This window comes from Zalophus californianus, chromosome 3, assembly GCF_009762305.2.
Source record: "Zalophus californianus isolate mZalCal1 chromosome 3, mZalCal1.pri.v2, whole genome shotgun sequence".
NCBI classification, from domain to species: Eukaryota; Metazoa; Chordata; class Mammalia; order Carnivora; family Otariidae; genus Zalophus; species Zalophus californianus.
Window position 1 is genome coordinate 56,044,106 of NC_045597.1, and position 16,177 is coordinate 56,060,282.

The window sequence follows — 16,177 nt, forward strand, 5'->3', positions numbered from 1 at the left end:
AGCATACTGCCCGTATATCGGCAATGTCAGGCTGGCTTCTGCTTTCTGATGAGCCTCTTTCCTGTCTCCACTCTCCTGTAACAATGGAGATGGTAGATTCTTCTCTTGCCATATCTCTACCACCTCAGAGCACCTACTAGCCTTCACTGCATCTCTCTCAAGACATTCCCTTTATCCTGCCTTGTGCTGTAGTAACATACAAATACTTCTTAGACTCGACTAGGTTGCAAGCTCCCGGAAGGCCCCGACAGTTTCTCGGTTGGCTTGGCATTGATGATATACAGTACCTAGCAGATGCAGTTAAAAAAAAAAAAATTCAGTTAAAAAAAATTCATTGAATGAACAAATTAATGAATGGATGAATAAACCATAGGCACTCAAAATTTGCTCATCTCCACTGGCAGAGAGGACAAGAAGGTGGAGCTCTTGAAAAAAAATTGATTTTCGATCTCCTGATGGTTTAATGGGGTGTGATTCTCCCTTCTCAGGGGAGGAGTGGCTCTGATACCCCTGACATCACTGCTCTGATGCTTTCCTACTCTTCCTCTCCCGGTAGAAAAAGTGAATTTAGCAATGAATCCAATGGACTCATTATCCAAGGACCTGTTCTCCATCTGGGGCTCTGCCTAGTCTGTTTCTCTCTGCCCACCACACCCCCCCCCCCCACTGTTAACCAGCTGTCTGATGATGGAACAGGCTCAGTCTTTCCACCTACAACCTATTAAATGGATTCATAAAATCAGCCCACGGGTATTTGTTATTCAACGATTACACGCAGAACTCCGAGAGGTACAATACTCATAGAATTTGGCGACTGACCAGTAAGGTGTCTTTTCATAGATGACATGACATAGCAGAGATAATGTAATCCCTCCCTTTTGCAGACGATGGCACCAAGCCATTCCAAGGCCTCATCATCATCTCCTCCCCCTCCCCCTCCTCCAATCATCAGCCACAACCTTTACCAAAGGCCCTGTGTACAGAGTACTTTGCTAAGTGTGTAAAATGAATACACGGAAGTGTTCGATCAATATATGCCTGTCCAAAGAATTGTTTTCCTGGTTTAGTTTTACATTGTGGACTGAAACGGAGACTATATCTTCCATTTCTAATGATCGCCTGGTGCTTTGTCACTGCTTTGAAGGACATGCTAATAACATTAATAGAACGCACAACAATTTGCTGGCCCTGTGCCTCTTTCCTTCTCATAGGCTCCAAAGGAGCGTGGCCACGGGCAGGCTCCAGGTGGTTCTATTAAAGGGGCCATGGTCTCCCTGATGGAAGCTCCTGGGAGAGGGAGGCTGGCCCTGTAATTAGGTAGCGCCCCCTCCTTGAGCTCCCCTGAGACGTGTGAGTGACGCATTCCCTCACACACGCATATCAGCCGTGCCTTCCCAACTCATGGGCTGCCTGTAGATCTCTCTTTAGTGAAGGAGCTCCACTCTCCCTTACCTCAGGTTTAAATCGAGGCTCAGACATGCCCCAAATCGCTGGGCCAAATCTGCCAGGAATCATAAAGGAAAAAAACATTTTTCCGGGAGTGAGTTATATATGGCAATGAATTCATACACTTTGTGTAGCTCCTCATTTCCTTCCATTATGTTAATTCTTCTAACTCAATAACCTAATTCCACCCCCCTGCAACACACACACACATTTTTTTTTTTTACCCAGGGAAGAAGCTGATTGATGTTGAAGTCAGAATCCATCCAATTTTGTGATGGTCTAAGTAGTCCAGGCAATTGGCCTGCAGTGACCTGCGGCAAGCTTCAGCCCATGCTAAACCAACCACGTGCTCAGCAGGCTTGTTTAGAGCGGCAAGGAGGTCAGGGGCGTGTCCTAGGTGTGCCTTCAGGAGTTTGTATGCGGCTGCGTGTCCTGGACAAGTGCCAAGGTCAGGAAACCTATAGAGGGTTGTCGTAATATTTCCTCTTTGCTCGAGAGCAGCCTGCCTTGGTGCCACTCGGGGAGGTGCAGCTCCAGCCTGTTGGCATCGCTCCCTCACACGGTCTGTGCTGACTCGGTACTTATTTATTATTCAATTATTAGAGTTATCGGGTGTGCTTATGGCTTATTACCCTCTGGATGCATTTGCAAGTAGGATAGGAAAAACCCACAGCAGCTTAATTTCTGGGATCATCAAGAAATGTGTACTTACTGTGAATCATTGTCTTTGTTTCATAAAGCTTCTCAAACCTTGATTTTCCATTTAGGGGCTACCTAAAATGTACATTTAAGTCTTTTATATGAAGTAGGTTAGAAGTAGGCATTACTGATCAAGAGGCTAGGCGAAGAACCAAGAGCCCGTGCTGTTAGGGAGAGGGCCCCATGCACTAAAACCTGCAGGGTGGTACCTGGCTCCTGATTATGTCAACATTTGCTTAACAAACTGCATTTCCATTTCTTTTTGGTCTTTCTCAGAAGCTTGTTCTGTCTCCAGTTTGTGGACAAACACATGTGTACACAAGCAGATGTAGACACACACACACACACACACACACACACACACACACACAGCAGCAACATTGCAGTCTTCTATCCACAACACAAACAAAGAAGCATTAGTAGTTGTCTGGGGATGAAGGAGACACATTTCAAGTCATCCCAGCAGACAACCACATGGATTCTTTCAGATGACAGAAGGTTCCTGATTTCCTGCATTGCCATATACCCTGATGCAGAAGGAAGGCTCTGAGTACCTATGGACCAACTGCACCCAGGGATGGTCTTCTCTGCACATAAGAGGATACAAGGTTCATAGAGGGCCAATAATGTTGCAGAACATTTCTCCCTCCTACTTAGGAAGAGAAGTGCTGGATGAAAAGGATCTGGGAACCTAAGTTTGATTGTTCTGGCTATAAATTTTCAGTGATGGTCAAGAAAAGAGAGGAACGTGAGAATTCTGTCATTTCTTCTTTCACATTTTCTCTCATTCCTGCCCTTGTCTTACTGCAAACCATCCCTGTGATTAGGTGGGACTCCAGCCACCCTGACATCACTACAGAGATCATCTGGAGCCCAAATGACTTCCTTGTCTCCTGGCAGCTCACGTTGAAAGTTCTGATCCTATCTACCAGCCAGGTATTTATCAGAAACATTGCTCTGCCTTCTTGTGGTTCAGGGTGGTGACAGGGCAGCAGTTAACTCTGACTTCTCCCATAGTACACCTGGATGTTCCATCCACTTACCTTTTCAAGGCTTGAACAGAATGTCCCAGAGTACTTACATGCAGCCAGAGCCTACCCAACTCTGGTTGCTCCCTGGAGAAGGGCCTGGGACTAGCCCATGGCAGAAGGCATCTGAAATAGCCCATATGAGGTTTTGCTAGATGGGCTGGGAGCCTTGGAGACGGCATCCCATTGGCTCCCACTCTAGTCTGGGTTCTAGAGCCTGTGGGGGAGTCACCATTTACTGAACTTAGGAGTCTACAGGAAAGCCAGAGGGCGGATCTCTTTCAGGGGTCCTGAAAACTGTGAGACCATCCAAGCAGATGCTTGGTCTCTTAGAGCAAATGCATGATTCACATGAATCTGAGTTGTGGGAGTTGGCTCTGCCCAGGGTCATACTCAATCTTAAAAGCAACGCTAACACTGAAGCCCTGGAGAGGAACATTCTGAGTAATTTGGACACTAAAGGAGTGTTCGCTGGTTGTCTATTGATTGTTCCTACAGCTGCTCTGTTATCCGGCCAGCAAGCAGCTCTGTCATCCACAAGCTGCTCCCTCCACATAATCTGCCAACTGCAACAGGACAAAATGCTCTTCCATGGGATGCCCTGTTACGCTCCATTTTCATCTCAGCATTCCAGTCCTTTAGATGCGTCTGCTGCAACAGTAAGTAGCTTCTATTGTATAGTTCCTGATGATACACTTTGGTTTGTCTCCTGGAAACACTGTTATTGCACCCCAGAGAGGCAGCCCCCAAACTGTTGCATTCAGCCTTCTTCTTGCTTGGCTGTTTGGATCAGATGACAAGTGTGCCTGATTCCACCACCATAACCAGCAATCTCTTACGGGACAGGCTTCCCAGAGGAAAAGCTCTGCCGTTGACATGCAAATGGCTGATCAAAAGCAGTCAGTCCCTTCCAAGAACAAGGTCTGTCTCCACCACATTGGGCTTTCTCATCTAGGCAAGGGGGAATGTTGGTATTTATCATCGGTCCGAGGCAGGGTTCTTCAGTTGTGGGTCGTGATTCAGTAGGGGGTTCTGAAATCAGTTTAGCAGGTTACAACTGCATTAAAAAATAGAATTGAACCGAGTAGAATAGAATAGACATACATAGGGGTACAGCTCATGTCATAAAGGCTGGTTTCTTTGTAAAATTTTCATTTTAGTGTAAACACACACACATAGATGTTATAATTAGATATAGATAAATGTGTGTACTGGTGTGGGGTATAAATGTATTTCTCTTTAGTTTTTAACCTTTATTTTAATTGTAAATACTGTTAAACTACTAGCAGCATATATACGATTTCTATTTTAAACACTAATTAGGCAAAACTCCGAATTTCCCCCACGATGGGTTGGGAACTAGGCCAGAGCTGAGACCTTAGAAACCTGCGGTCTGACCCTCCTCACCTCACCCCCGACCCCCAGAGGCAGCCACCATCCTGAACTGTATGATAATCACCCCCCGGGCCAGTGGATGTGGGGATGGTTCCAGATCGCGTGTTTACAAACAGCACCGCTGTGAAGCGTCTCCCTCATTTTCTTGGCACACGGGAGAGGGATGTTGGGTTTGTGATTCCTGCGTGTTCTACACGAGGGGGTAGGTCAGTGTTTGCACCCGTCCTCCCCTCCCCCACCAGCCCACACCTGGGTCTGTTCAGATGTATTTCTGACTGTGGATTGTGACCCACAAAGTTGGAAAACATGTCTAAAGACCCTAAGGTAAGAACAGTCCTTTCTCTCCCCTCCCTTCCGTGCTGGATTTTGTAACAGTAAGAATTTTCTCATTGCTGTGTGTGTGTTTGGGGGGGGGGGGGGGGGGGGGGGAAATTGGGGCAGGTGAAAGATAAAAGGACGCTCACATTATTGAGCACTTGTTACCTGCCACACACAGAGCACGGCACTTTACCACTTTAGAGGTACTTTCTCCGAAATCTTTTTTTTTTAAGATTTTATTTATTTATTTGACAGAGAGAGAGAGAGAGAGAGAGAGAAAGCAAGAGAGCACAAGCAGGGTGAGGGGCAGAAGGGGCAGTAAGACTCCCCGCTGAGCAGGGAGCCCGAGGTGAGGCTCAATCCCTGGACCCCAAGACCATGACCTGAGTCAAAAGCAGACGCTTAACCGACTGAGCCACCCATGCATCCCTCTTTCTCCTAAATCTTCACATCCGCCTTATGAGATGTGGTAAATCCCACTTAATAGAAGGACTGAGGTTCAAAGAAAGTAGGGAACACACCCAGAGTCACGTAGCAAGGGCTATGCTGGAGCTGGAATTTGAACCTAGGCCCGTTGGTCTCCAAAGCCTGGCCACTTTTCCCACCTTAGGTGCTCTTCCCGAGGCCCCTCCCTCTCCAGGCTGCGCTTCTCTGCTCATTGGCACATGGGCTTGGCCCAGGGCTGCCCTGTCATGCCTGGGAGAGAGGCACCATTCATCCCGGGACCTCAAGTCTTCTGGAGAGTGCGCTTTGCCTCTCACCCAGCCACCAGTGCACAGCCCCCCTCCAGATGCTTGGCCCCGCACAGCTTGCCTCCCCTGCCCTGTGCTTAGACCTCTCCTCCCATTCACCAGCTCCTCGTGTTTCTCACTGTCTCTCGCTCTTTACATTGTGCCCTCTCCCTGCGAGGACCAGATCAACCTTTCCCCTCTGAAAGTTTTCATGTGTCTGCTCCCACACGGGGAGAGGTGAGTTTTAGCTCCTCCCCCCGAACTCCACCTGACGGTGAAATTTCAGCCGCTTGAACGGCTGGCCAGAGAGAGATGTTTGCACAGAAGAAATCCTTTCCCACCTCGGCCACAGATTGCCAGAGTAGAGCAGGGCTGGCTATTCAGTTGGCAAAATCAGTGCCTGAGTGGCCACCCCAGCGGGAGTTCTTTTCGACTCTCTCCAATACAGCTCCCCACACTTTTCTCACAGACATAAGGGGGCTACCTCTAGCCAACGAAGTATTCCCCTTCATTCAAAACAAAATCCAGCATGGAGGGGAGGGGAGAGAAAGGCCGACCATTCGTTCATTCACCGGACATTTACTGGGCACCTTCAGGAACTGTGGGAGATTGCTGCTGCAGTACAATCCAGCCAGTCCTCACAGATGCAAATATGGAAGCCCATTCGTGCCTTCTGGCTTTGAGTGCTTGTTTTGATGTGCCTAACACAGATGGAGGCTTTCTTTTGGTATGAGACATTCTCCTGGCCATGAAAAGGCCCATCACGGGGGAGATGTTTCATTATCAAGGTATTCTTAGGATGTTTTTAGAATGTTCTCAAAGCTTTAACATTTCATGCAATAATTAATATATTCAGACAGATTAGTCACTTTCCAGCAAAAGCCTCAATTTCTATAGCACTGCTGGAGGCAGAAAACTCGCTGTGTTTAACAGACTTAATTAGTAGCTCAGAGTTACAGTTGAGATCATTTTAAGTCCAATGGACAAGAAAAGGTGGCAGGAAGGACTGATCACTGAAGACTGAGAAAATGTGTTATCTAGGGAAATAACATGATAGAGTTTCCATGGACTCAAATGGAGTTCACCTTCAAAGGACCCATCCCTGCTGATTAAGGACTTATATTCAGTGAGCTACTCTGGAGACCCAAAATTCCGCCACATCCTCTCTGGTCCCAGGGCACTCCACCCCGGGTCCTCAGAGGCTGGGCCTTCACCTGCTGGACAGCATGGCCTGGAGAGCCTGACGGGGGCCGGAAGGCTGGTGTGCATGCCCCTGCCCCCATTATATATCATATGTTCTAAACCACATACAGATGATAGATAGATGGACAGATGATAGAGATTTGATTTAAGGAATTGGTTAATGTGATTGTGGGGGCTGATTAGTCCAAAATTTGCAGTGCAGAACAGGAGGCTAGAAACCCAGGCAGGATTGCTATGTTATAGTCTTTTTTTTTTTAAAGATTTTATTTATTTATTTGACAGAGAGAGACAGCGAGAGAGAGAACACAAGCAGGGGGAGTGGGAGAGGGAGAAGCAGGCTTCCTGCGGAGCAGGGAGCCCGATGCGGGGCTCAATCCCAGGACCCTGGGATCATGACTTGAGCCAAAGGCAGACGCTTAATGACTGAGCCACCCAGGTGCCCCTATGTTATAGTCTTGAGGCAAAAATTCCATCTTCTTCAAGAATCCTCAATATTTTCTCTTAAGGCCTTTTAGTGGATTGGGTGGGGCTGATATGGACTGAATTGTGTCCTCTCCAAATGCATATGTTTAAGTCCTAACTGTATTTGGAAATAGGGTCTCTAAAGACATAATTAAGGTTAAATGAGATCACAAGGTTGGGGCCCTAATCCAACAGACTGGTGTCCTTATAGGAAAAGGAAGTAACACCGGGGGAAGGGGGGGAATGCACGTGGCCTCACATGGCACAGGAGCCGGGGCCATCTATGAATCAAGGAGAGGGGCTTTGCAAGTGTTAAATGAGTTTTTCCTCTTGTGTCTTTCACATTAACCCTAGGAGGTGCATATTATTTTTCCCATTTTATAGCAGAGGGAAGTAAACTCAGAGAAGGAAAGTAATTTGCCCCAAAATCACAAAGCTACAAAGAGGCAGAGCTTGGCAGAGCTTGTGACCAGCTCGCTGTGCTGCCTCCTGCAAAAGGGTTGTGTGCAGAAAGGAGAAAGTGTAACTGCTCAGAAAACAGAGCAAGTCTCAACCCGGAAGCCAACTCACTGCCACCACCCATTGACATTCTTCTGAAATCCTTCCATTTGAGTCCTGCCAAGAGCCTGTCCCCCATGCCTTGGGCCAGAGCTTCTCTGGAAAGCTTTTCCCCATTTCAGCTCCTGGATCTGTGATTGACATGCTTTTTTTCTGGGGATAGAGGTGGTAATGAAACTTCACAGGCTTGAAAGACGTTGAGCAGAGTCTCGCTGAAATTGCCTTTCTTTTTTCTCTTCATTTTTAATTTGAAGAAAACAAAGGCTCAAATGCTGCAGCAGAAGATTCATTAAATAATTTACTGCACCTGCCATTTTAAGTGGTAATTTAATACAACCAGCCTTCGAGCCACCTTTACGACAGAAATTTTCCTAGTGCCTCCCTGGAGCCCCTCCGGCGGGTGAGAAGCCGCCTTGTTTGGGAGGGAGCCTGTGTTCCCCGGAGTGGGTGCCTGGGGAGCAAGAGAAACCAGAAGCTCTCCAATGTTTTCCAGCCCTGACATCAGAGATGCAGTTGTTTAATAACTTTGCAATTTCATGCGGATTAATGTACCTTCGGGGGTGAAATATGGACACATTCAGAAAGAAAACCAAAACCCACGTGTTAAAGGTAGCCTGAAGACGAACCGGGATTGTGTGTGCCTAAGATCCTAGCTCAAAGAGATGGGAAAAGAGGTTTGTGATTTGGGGGACTCAACAACTTTTCATTCTCTCACTGGCTCTTCAAAGTTTATGGTGCCTTTTTTCTTTGTGAGCTCACCTGTAGTAAGGATGCCACTGTTGTCATTAACGAAAAAACCTAAACGGATTGTTTTTCTTAGCTTAATGAGTTAGTTGTATGACTCTAAGAAAAATCTGGAATAAAACCCTCAGGAAATCACTTGTGACACATCTTTTTAAAATTGTGGTAAAATACGCATAATGTAAAATTCGCCATCTTAAGCATTTTTAGGTGAACAGTGCGGTGGCATCCGGGACATTCACATTGTTGTGCAACTGGGGACACTTGCGCTTCCTCCTACCCTCACCCCCCGTGGCGCCGACTCACTGGAAGTGGTCAGAGCAAGATTTTGTTCAGTGATAGTTCTGCTTGTCCCTGTCCAACTGTCTCGGGATGTCGTGCCTTTATCCTGTGAGAGTCTGTCCTCCAACTGAACAGTCATTACCAGCAAACTTGTTTACCTTAGCCGAGTGCCCACAGAACGAGAGGGACAGATTTATTCTCTAATTTATAGTCACTCTTCTTTACACAAATACTACAAGAGAAAAGAAAAGTTGTAAGAGGACAAGGGCCCAACGCTTGTTGGGTAGCTCTGGGTGCCTTTTGTGCTCAGCCATTTACAGATGTCCTCTCATTTACTGTTTATAAGCATCCTTCGCCATACTAGCTCCATTTCCCAGGTGAGGAAATTGTGGCCCCGAGAGGTTAGGGAACAAGGTCACACGGCTAGGACTGAACTCCATGGTCAAATGAATCTGAAATCCAATACGGCATATCGCCTAAGAGAGAAAGAAGCTGCACAGGCAGGAAGATTCTAGAAGGGAGATGGGGAGGGTGAGTGAGTCAGAGAGTAAAAGACAGTGCTGGTCTCCCTGTCCAGGAGGAATCAACATCATTGACCTCTGCTCTTCACAGCACTTACAGATTCTGTAGCCAGCTGGGCTTCTTTCTTAGGGAGAGACCTCCCAAAAAGGGCTTCGAGACAGTGCTCTCCCTGCTTTGGGAGTCTGATTATCGGCGTTACAGATTACTTTGATCACTTGCATTCTCCTGCTCCAAGGGTCACTCCAAGCTGCAGGCAGAGTTTCTGACTCTGCCTCAAATTAAAACGCCAACTATATGTCAAGATGGATTTTCTTTAACCACTGGTCTCTCTGCCTGTTGGAATGTCTCTGTCTAGTTGAAAATGCCTTGGAGCGTTACCATGGCAACCCTTGTCTGCAGGACGACAGGATCAGATCTTTAAAAGAGACTTCCAAATTGGTGTGGCCACTTTCAGCCACAGGCCCATGGAGTGTTTTGCTTTGGGTCCCTAGCGAATAACTCTGGCTTAGGGGAGGAGAGTCCGTGAGGAAAAGTCAATGCTACCGAAACATATGATGCACTCCCCTCCCTACTTCTACCCCCCCCCCCCGCCCCCAGCCCCTGCAATGTCTCTGTCAGGCTGTGCTTTTTTTTTCTCTGTCCTTCCTCCATCTTCCAGGCTCAAGGTCAAACACTTAAAAGTAGATGTATTTCTTATAGAAAAGCACTGACATGCAAGTTAGGGAAGAGGTAGCCAGCCCAATAAAGGGGGATAAAAGGAGATCGAAATATTTGAAGGTTTGAAAACTGGAATTGGGTTTTGATAAAGGATAATATAATTTTCAAGAAAGCTCAATGACTGTCTTTCTTCCTTTCTTTCTCTCTTTCTTCTTCCTTCCTTCCTCCTTGAAATGGAATAGAAATACACACAGCCAAAAGATTTGGAATATATAATTTATTATTAGCAAGTTTAAAGTTGTACAGACTCCTATGCCAGTGTTTAGTTAGTGCCATGATCCATCTAAAGATGGCAAACAACATACCTTAGCATTTAAAAGCTGTGCAAGATTAGTTATGTGAGTGCATAGAAGAGATCTGCAAATACTATAGAAGCATCAGCCACTTCCAGTCCTTTCTGTTTGTAGAATATGGTCACATTGTTATTTTCATTGGCTATAATCACCCAGAAGGACTCCAGAAGAGTCCATTCACCCCTTTCTCCCATTCCTCTCTGCCTGATCTCTCCTGATATCACAGTCTGCCGCCCCCCACCCCGAGTAGGAACAAGGGGGACTCCTACAGTAAGGGACTATGAAACATATAACCAATGAGCCCCAGACTCAGAAAATCCAGAAGAATGAAGCATTCATTTTTTATCATAGATCGGTGTATTAGTTTCTTAGGGAAGCTATAACAAAAGACCACAAACAGGCTATATTAAAGGGATAGGAATTGATTTTCTCATAGTTCTTGAGGCCAGAAGTCCAAACTCTGGGTATTGGCTGAATTGGTTCCTTCGGGAAATTCTCAGAGGGAATCCTTTGCATGTGTTTCTCGTAGCTTCGGATAGCTGCTTGCAATCCTTGGCGTTCCTGGGCACACGGATGCATCACTCCCGTCTGTCTCCATCTTCACATTGCCTTCTCCTTGTGTGTGTCTGTGTTTCTTCTCCTCTTCTTATAAGGATGCCAGTCATTAGGGCCTACCCTCATCCAGGGGGACTTCATCCTAACTTGGTTTCATTTGCAAAGATCCTATTTCCAAATAAGATGAGGGGGCAGAGATCAGAACTTCAACCTATCTTTTTGGGAGACACAGTTCAAGCCACAACAGTGGAGTTCCTCTTGAAACAGAATGCAAATAGTTTATTTTTGAGGGGCCCCCAGGAAGCACTGGTGAGTCAGTGGAGAAATGAGAACGAGAAGGAAAGGAAGCCAATACGGAGTGCATTGATGAGCAAGATGCTGTTGTGGGCAGTTGGGGTTGTCGTCATGAGGGTCTCCAGGAGACAGTGTCAAATGCATCTCAGAGTTGTTCCACCTGGGGAAGCTGGGGGATTTATCCCCTGTCTTCTTTCATGGGTTGAAAGCCCTCCAGCAGAACCGTAGACGTGGCAGTAGGAAATGGCTAAGTGCAGGAATGGTGGGGGCCACGGGTGGACTGCAGGCAGCCTCTGCTACAACATCAGCTCATGGAGCCTTCTCTTACACTGAGAACAAAGAATTCTTACTGTAAATCAATTATTTTTTGAATGTTGGCAGATAACTACTGTATGATTAATTACAAGTAAAAAAAAGATATTTTACTCCAGCATAATTTTCTTCAAATATTGTCCAGTCATAGATCATCTCAGATGTTTTTAAATTACTAATTGTATTATCTGAACTTTGAAAAACCTTGTGCCTATGTCATATCTTTCCATCGCTTCAAAGTTTGACTTTCAGTCCTGTGCCTCCCTCCTCCCAACACACATCCATCTGGTAAGTTCCAATTCGATCTTTGAGACAAACTTATCCATTGGCTTGGAGCTCCTCTTAGTCATCCTGTATTACCGAGCACAGTGCCTCACACACCGTTGTTGCCCCATAAATGTTCGATGAGTGAATGCGTGAACATGGGATCATTGGTTATTTCAAGCTCTCCATACCACACCTGGAAAGTGGCACTCCAACAACAAAACTGTGCAATTCATTGCCCTTTGAAACATGCCATAAACCAGGACACACTTTATATTCACACAAACACCTTGAGAATAGTTATTGACAATTTGTTCAGGTGCCACTGAAAAGGCCAACGCGTACCAGGCTTTTCTCCCACGGTGAATGTTTCCGGTGCGCAGCTGTGCTCTCTTGTCACAGGGCCTGTTGGGGTTCTGTCCACAGCTTCTTCTCTTTGATTGGGGTCAGCTTGTTGTCGCCCCCCAGCTAGCCCAGTGCCTGTCACCTGTCACTTCCAGAAGCCTGACTCCTCTGGGATCACATCCCAGCTCTGCTCTCTGGGCTCTTGGTGCTGGTGTGGGGCAAACGCGGTCTTTTCCTGTCTTAGACCTTTGGTTTACTTTTTCTGGATTTCTGCAGGAGCTGAGGAACATCTACAACACAGGCAGCCTATCTTTAAATCACCCAATCTTGGGGTGCCTGGACGGCACAGTCGGTTAAGCAGCTGACTCTTTGTTTCGGCTCAGGTCATGATCTCGGGGTTGTGAGATGGAGCCCCCCTCAGGCTCCCCGCTCAGCGTGGAGCCTGTTTGGGACTCTCTTCCTCTGTCCCCCTAATAAATAAATAATTTTTTTTAAAAAAGAAAATAAAAGAAGTGACCCAATCTTGCCATCATCTATGATTCTGTGAAACTCAGTACTACATCATTCTTCATTATTCTTGCCGTGAGTGTCATCACTGTCAGTACCCATAACATCTGCCAAGCACCGGACACTGTGAGCTGCTTTTTTTTGGAGTTGGAGATGAGGTAACAGGACCCTTTCAGCTTATAGGGAAATGTAAATCTATTACACTGGCATATTTTTTTTCATAACCAGCTTTTGAACATCCAGCCACAAGTATTTATTGCAAGCCTCCTGCACAGAGAGTACAATAGTGGAAAAGACCCAGTTCCTCACCAACATTTAGAGCAACACTATTCATCATACCAAAAGGTGGAAACCATTAAACACCCTTCAACAGGTAGTGGGTTAAGTAAAAGGTGGCATATAAATAGAATATTACTCAGCTGTAAAAGGAATGAAGTAGTGATACATACTACAACGTGGTCGAACCTTAAAATATCTATGCTAAATGAGAGAAGCCGACGCAAAAGGCCATATATAATACGATTCCATTTATATGATATATCCAGGTAAATCTATGAAGACGGAACCCAGGTCGGTGGTTGCCAGGGGCTGGGGAGGGCTATAGGAAGTGACCGCCTAATGGGTACAGGATTTACTTTTGGTTGATGAAAATGCTTTGGAGCTAGATGCAGGTGGTGGTTGCATAAAAATGCGAATGTACTAAATGCACCAATTTGTATACTTTAAATGGTTAATTTTGTATTATGTGAATTTGCCTCAGTAAAGGGTTTTTAAAAAAGAACCCGTTCCTACACCTCACAGTCATTATTTCACAAAGTTTCATGTTTACAGTTTTATGAGCACCCGTGGGACGCCTGGGTGGCTCCGTTGATTAAGTGGCTGACTCTTTGTTTTGACTCAGGTCACGATCTCAGGGTCCTGGGATGGAGTCCCGCATAGGGCTCCGCACTCAGAGGGGAGTCTGCTTGAGATTATCTCTCTCCTTCGCCTCTGCCCCCTCCCTGCCATTCTCTCTCTCTCTCAAATAAATAAATCAAATCTTTAAAAAAAGTTTTATGGGCATCCAAAGAATCTATAACGTAATAGGGAGACAGGCAATAATCTTACAGTAGAGGCAATAATTTATATCAACAAGAGCTTTGAAGTGGAGGACAAGGAAATGATCAGTGGATAAGAGCTAGAGCGGATTGGCAGAGACTTTAGGTACTATGGTGCTAATGCTCCACGGCCCAATGCTTACTCAATAGATTTTTGTTGTTGTTGTTTTTGAGGGTTTTTTTTTTTTTTTAGACAACTACTCGTCAGCCACCAGGCAGGCGGACTGAGGAGGAAGGAGGTACAAGGATGAATGAGATGAAGACTCTGCCCACTATCCAACCAGCTTACATTCTAATGGCTGCAGACAACTGCAAAATGAGGTAGAACAAAGTATGCCATGGGAGAGGGTCCCATTGAACTCTCTGGTGCAAGCCCAGGAGGCGGAATGGAAATGAGCTCAATCCAAGAGAAGGAATCACTTTATACCCACACAGGGCCCAATGGTTATGAGGAGGCCGTGCCTCAAACTTTGTCTTCGTAAGCTTATTTGGTCCCTTCAGTAAAAGAGGCCGGTCGGGCATGTGGCACATTGTTTCCGGGTTAGAGCAGCAACCTGCTGAGAATTAGGGATGTGCCCAAAATGTGGGCTGATTCTGGTCTCTTATTTTTCTCTCTCCAGAAGTTCTCCACCTGGCTTTCCACATGCCTTGGGGGTGACCTGTTAGGGACACGAGGCATTGAGGAGAAGGAGATCCTCCAGCTGGGATTTCACTCTGCCCAAGAGGGTGCTCGGTGCTTTCCCTCTAAGTATTCCTCATAGTTGTCCTTTCAAAGAGGGATTGTAACCATCCCTCTTTTGCCAGTGAGGCCCAGAAAGATGAAGAGATTTGCGTATATCACACAGTCAAGAGGTGATGGAGTCAGGATTTGACCCAAGACCTGGAGCCCTGCACAGGCTCTGCATGTGGGCCTCACCCCACAGCCTTCCTGTCTGGCTAGGAATCGGTGCTACAGAGCCTAAACCTGAATTAAGACAAGCTCTCTGACTGAAAACATTAAAGGAAACATTAGCGGGAAGCTAAAAATACTAAGAGCTAGGCATTTAAAATATGCACAGCACAGAACTTGCCCTCCTGGGTGACCAAGGCTCGCTTCCTCAAGATCTTCCAGCCGTTGGGTCCAACCACTGAACCGCACATTAGGGCAAAGTTGCCATAGATCAGAAGCCAGCTGGTGGGGGGATGGGAGGTGTGGGGAGTTGGGGGTGGGTTGGGAGGAGAACAAACCTGGCCCCCAGATGTGTCCTGTTAGGGCCTCACAGTGTTCTTTTTTTAATTTGTGAGTTTGAGGTCACTATTTAACATTCAAGAAATGTTACATAAAATACAGAGTGTTCTGCTTTTCCTCAAGAAGCCATGCTGAACGTATATTGCTGGGCACTCCCAGGAGTTGGGTGGCCGGGCGGGCTTCATCACTCATAGGGTGTCCCCAGTTTCCCTGGGCGTCATAGCCTTGACCGCTGCACAAAGTCATGTCCTCAGCATGGAGCTGAGACCTGTGAAGTTTCTGACGAAGAAGAAGCAAAGTGTATGCAGACTTGAGTTACACTCTGTCACGGTGAAAAGGCCAGAATTGGCATTTTAAAAATTCATCATCTTCTAATAATAAAACTCTGTATTTACAGAGAACCGTGCTTCTGAGAGCATCAGGCTTGTGCAAACATCACTTCTGGAAGGATCATCGCGGAGGCTCAGGGAAGTGAGAAGGTGACTTGGAGTGGGGTCTCTACAGTTCGAGCAAGAGGCATAAAGGCAAAGTGGCCTATCCCAGGCGTCCAGAGGGATATGATGTGAGTGCAAAGAACAAATATTTGCTGAGCATCCACATGTGACAGGCACCAGGCTTTGCCCCGTGGAGGATCTGCCTCCAGGCTCCTGGGCTCACTTCTTTATTTCTTGATTGCAAACGAGATGGAGGTGGAGGAAGCTGGTCCTCAGAGGGCCAGAGGGACAAAGTCCACTTGGTGGCTTCCTGCATGTCCTCCTGGCCTTGCACTCACCCTCTTTATATTAGGCTCCAAGCCCTGGCTCATCCTTGTCCTGCTGCAACTTGTCCAGCTGGCCGGGGCTCTGCTTACCCTGGCCTGAGCCCAGAGACCACCTGCTCTGTAAAGCAATTATCTTATTGTTTTAGAATTCCTTCCCTGTCTCCCTACCGCAGGGCTGTCCTCTCCATGGGGGGAGGGAGTGCGTTAGGGGACATCTCTAATTCCCTGTCCCATGATACCAGGTGGAGGGGCTTTAGCCAGTACAACGTTCCTGGCCCATTCCCAACCTCATCCATTCCTTATTTGCGGAGGAGTAACCAGCATGTGGAACCCAGGGCACTTCGTAAAGTGCCTGGTCTGCTGGGCTCTCCCCTTCTTTTCTCTTTCACATCTGGCCCCTGGGGAGGAGGGGATGCCCAC

The 16,177-nt window shown here is 46.7% G+C and overlaps 1 long non-coding RNA gene across 1 annotated transcript; it reads left to right on the forward strand.

Annotated features, from left to right (window-relative positions):
- Positions 1–2,973: 2,973 nt before the first annotated feature.
- LOC113919280 lies at positions 2,974–15,553 on the forward strand. Its single transcript, XR_003518932.1, has 4 exons — positions 2,974–3,081; positions 3,672–3,832; positions 13,963–14,090; positions 15,395–15,553. It is a non-coding gene; the product is annotated as an uncharacterized LOC113919280 (long non-coding RNA).
- The last annotated feature ends 624 nt before the right edge of the window (positions 15,554–16,177 follow it).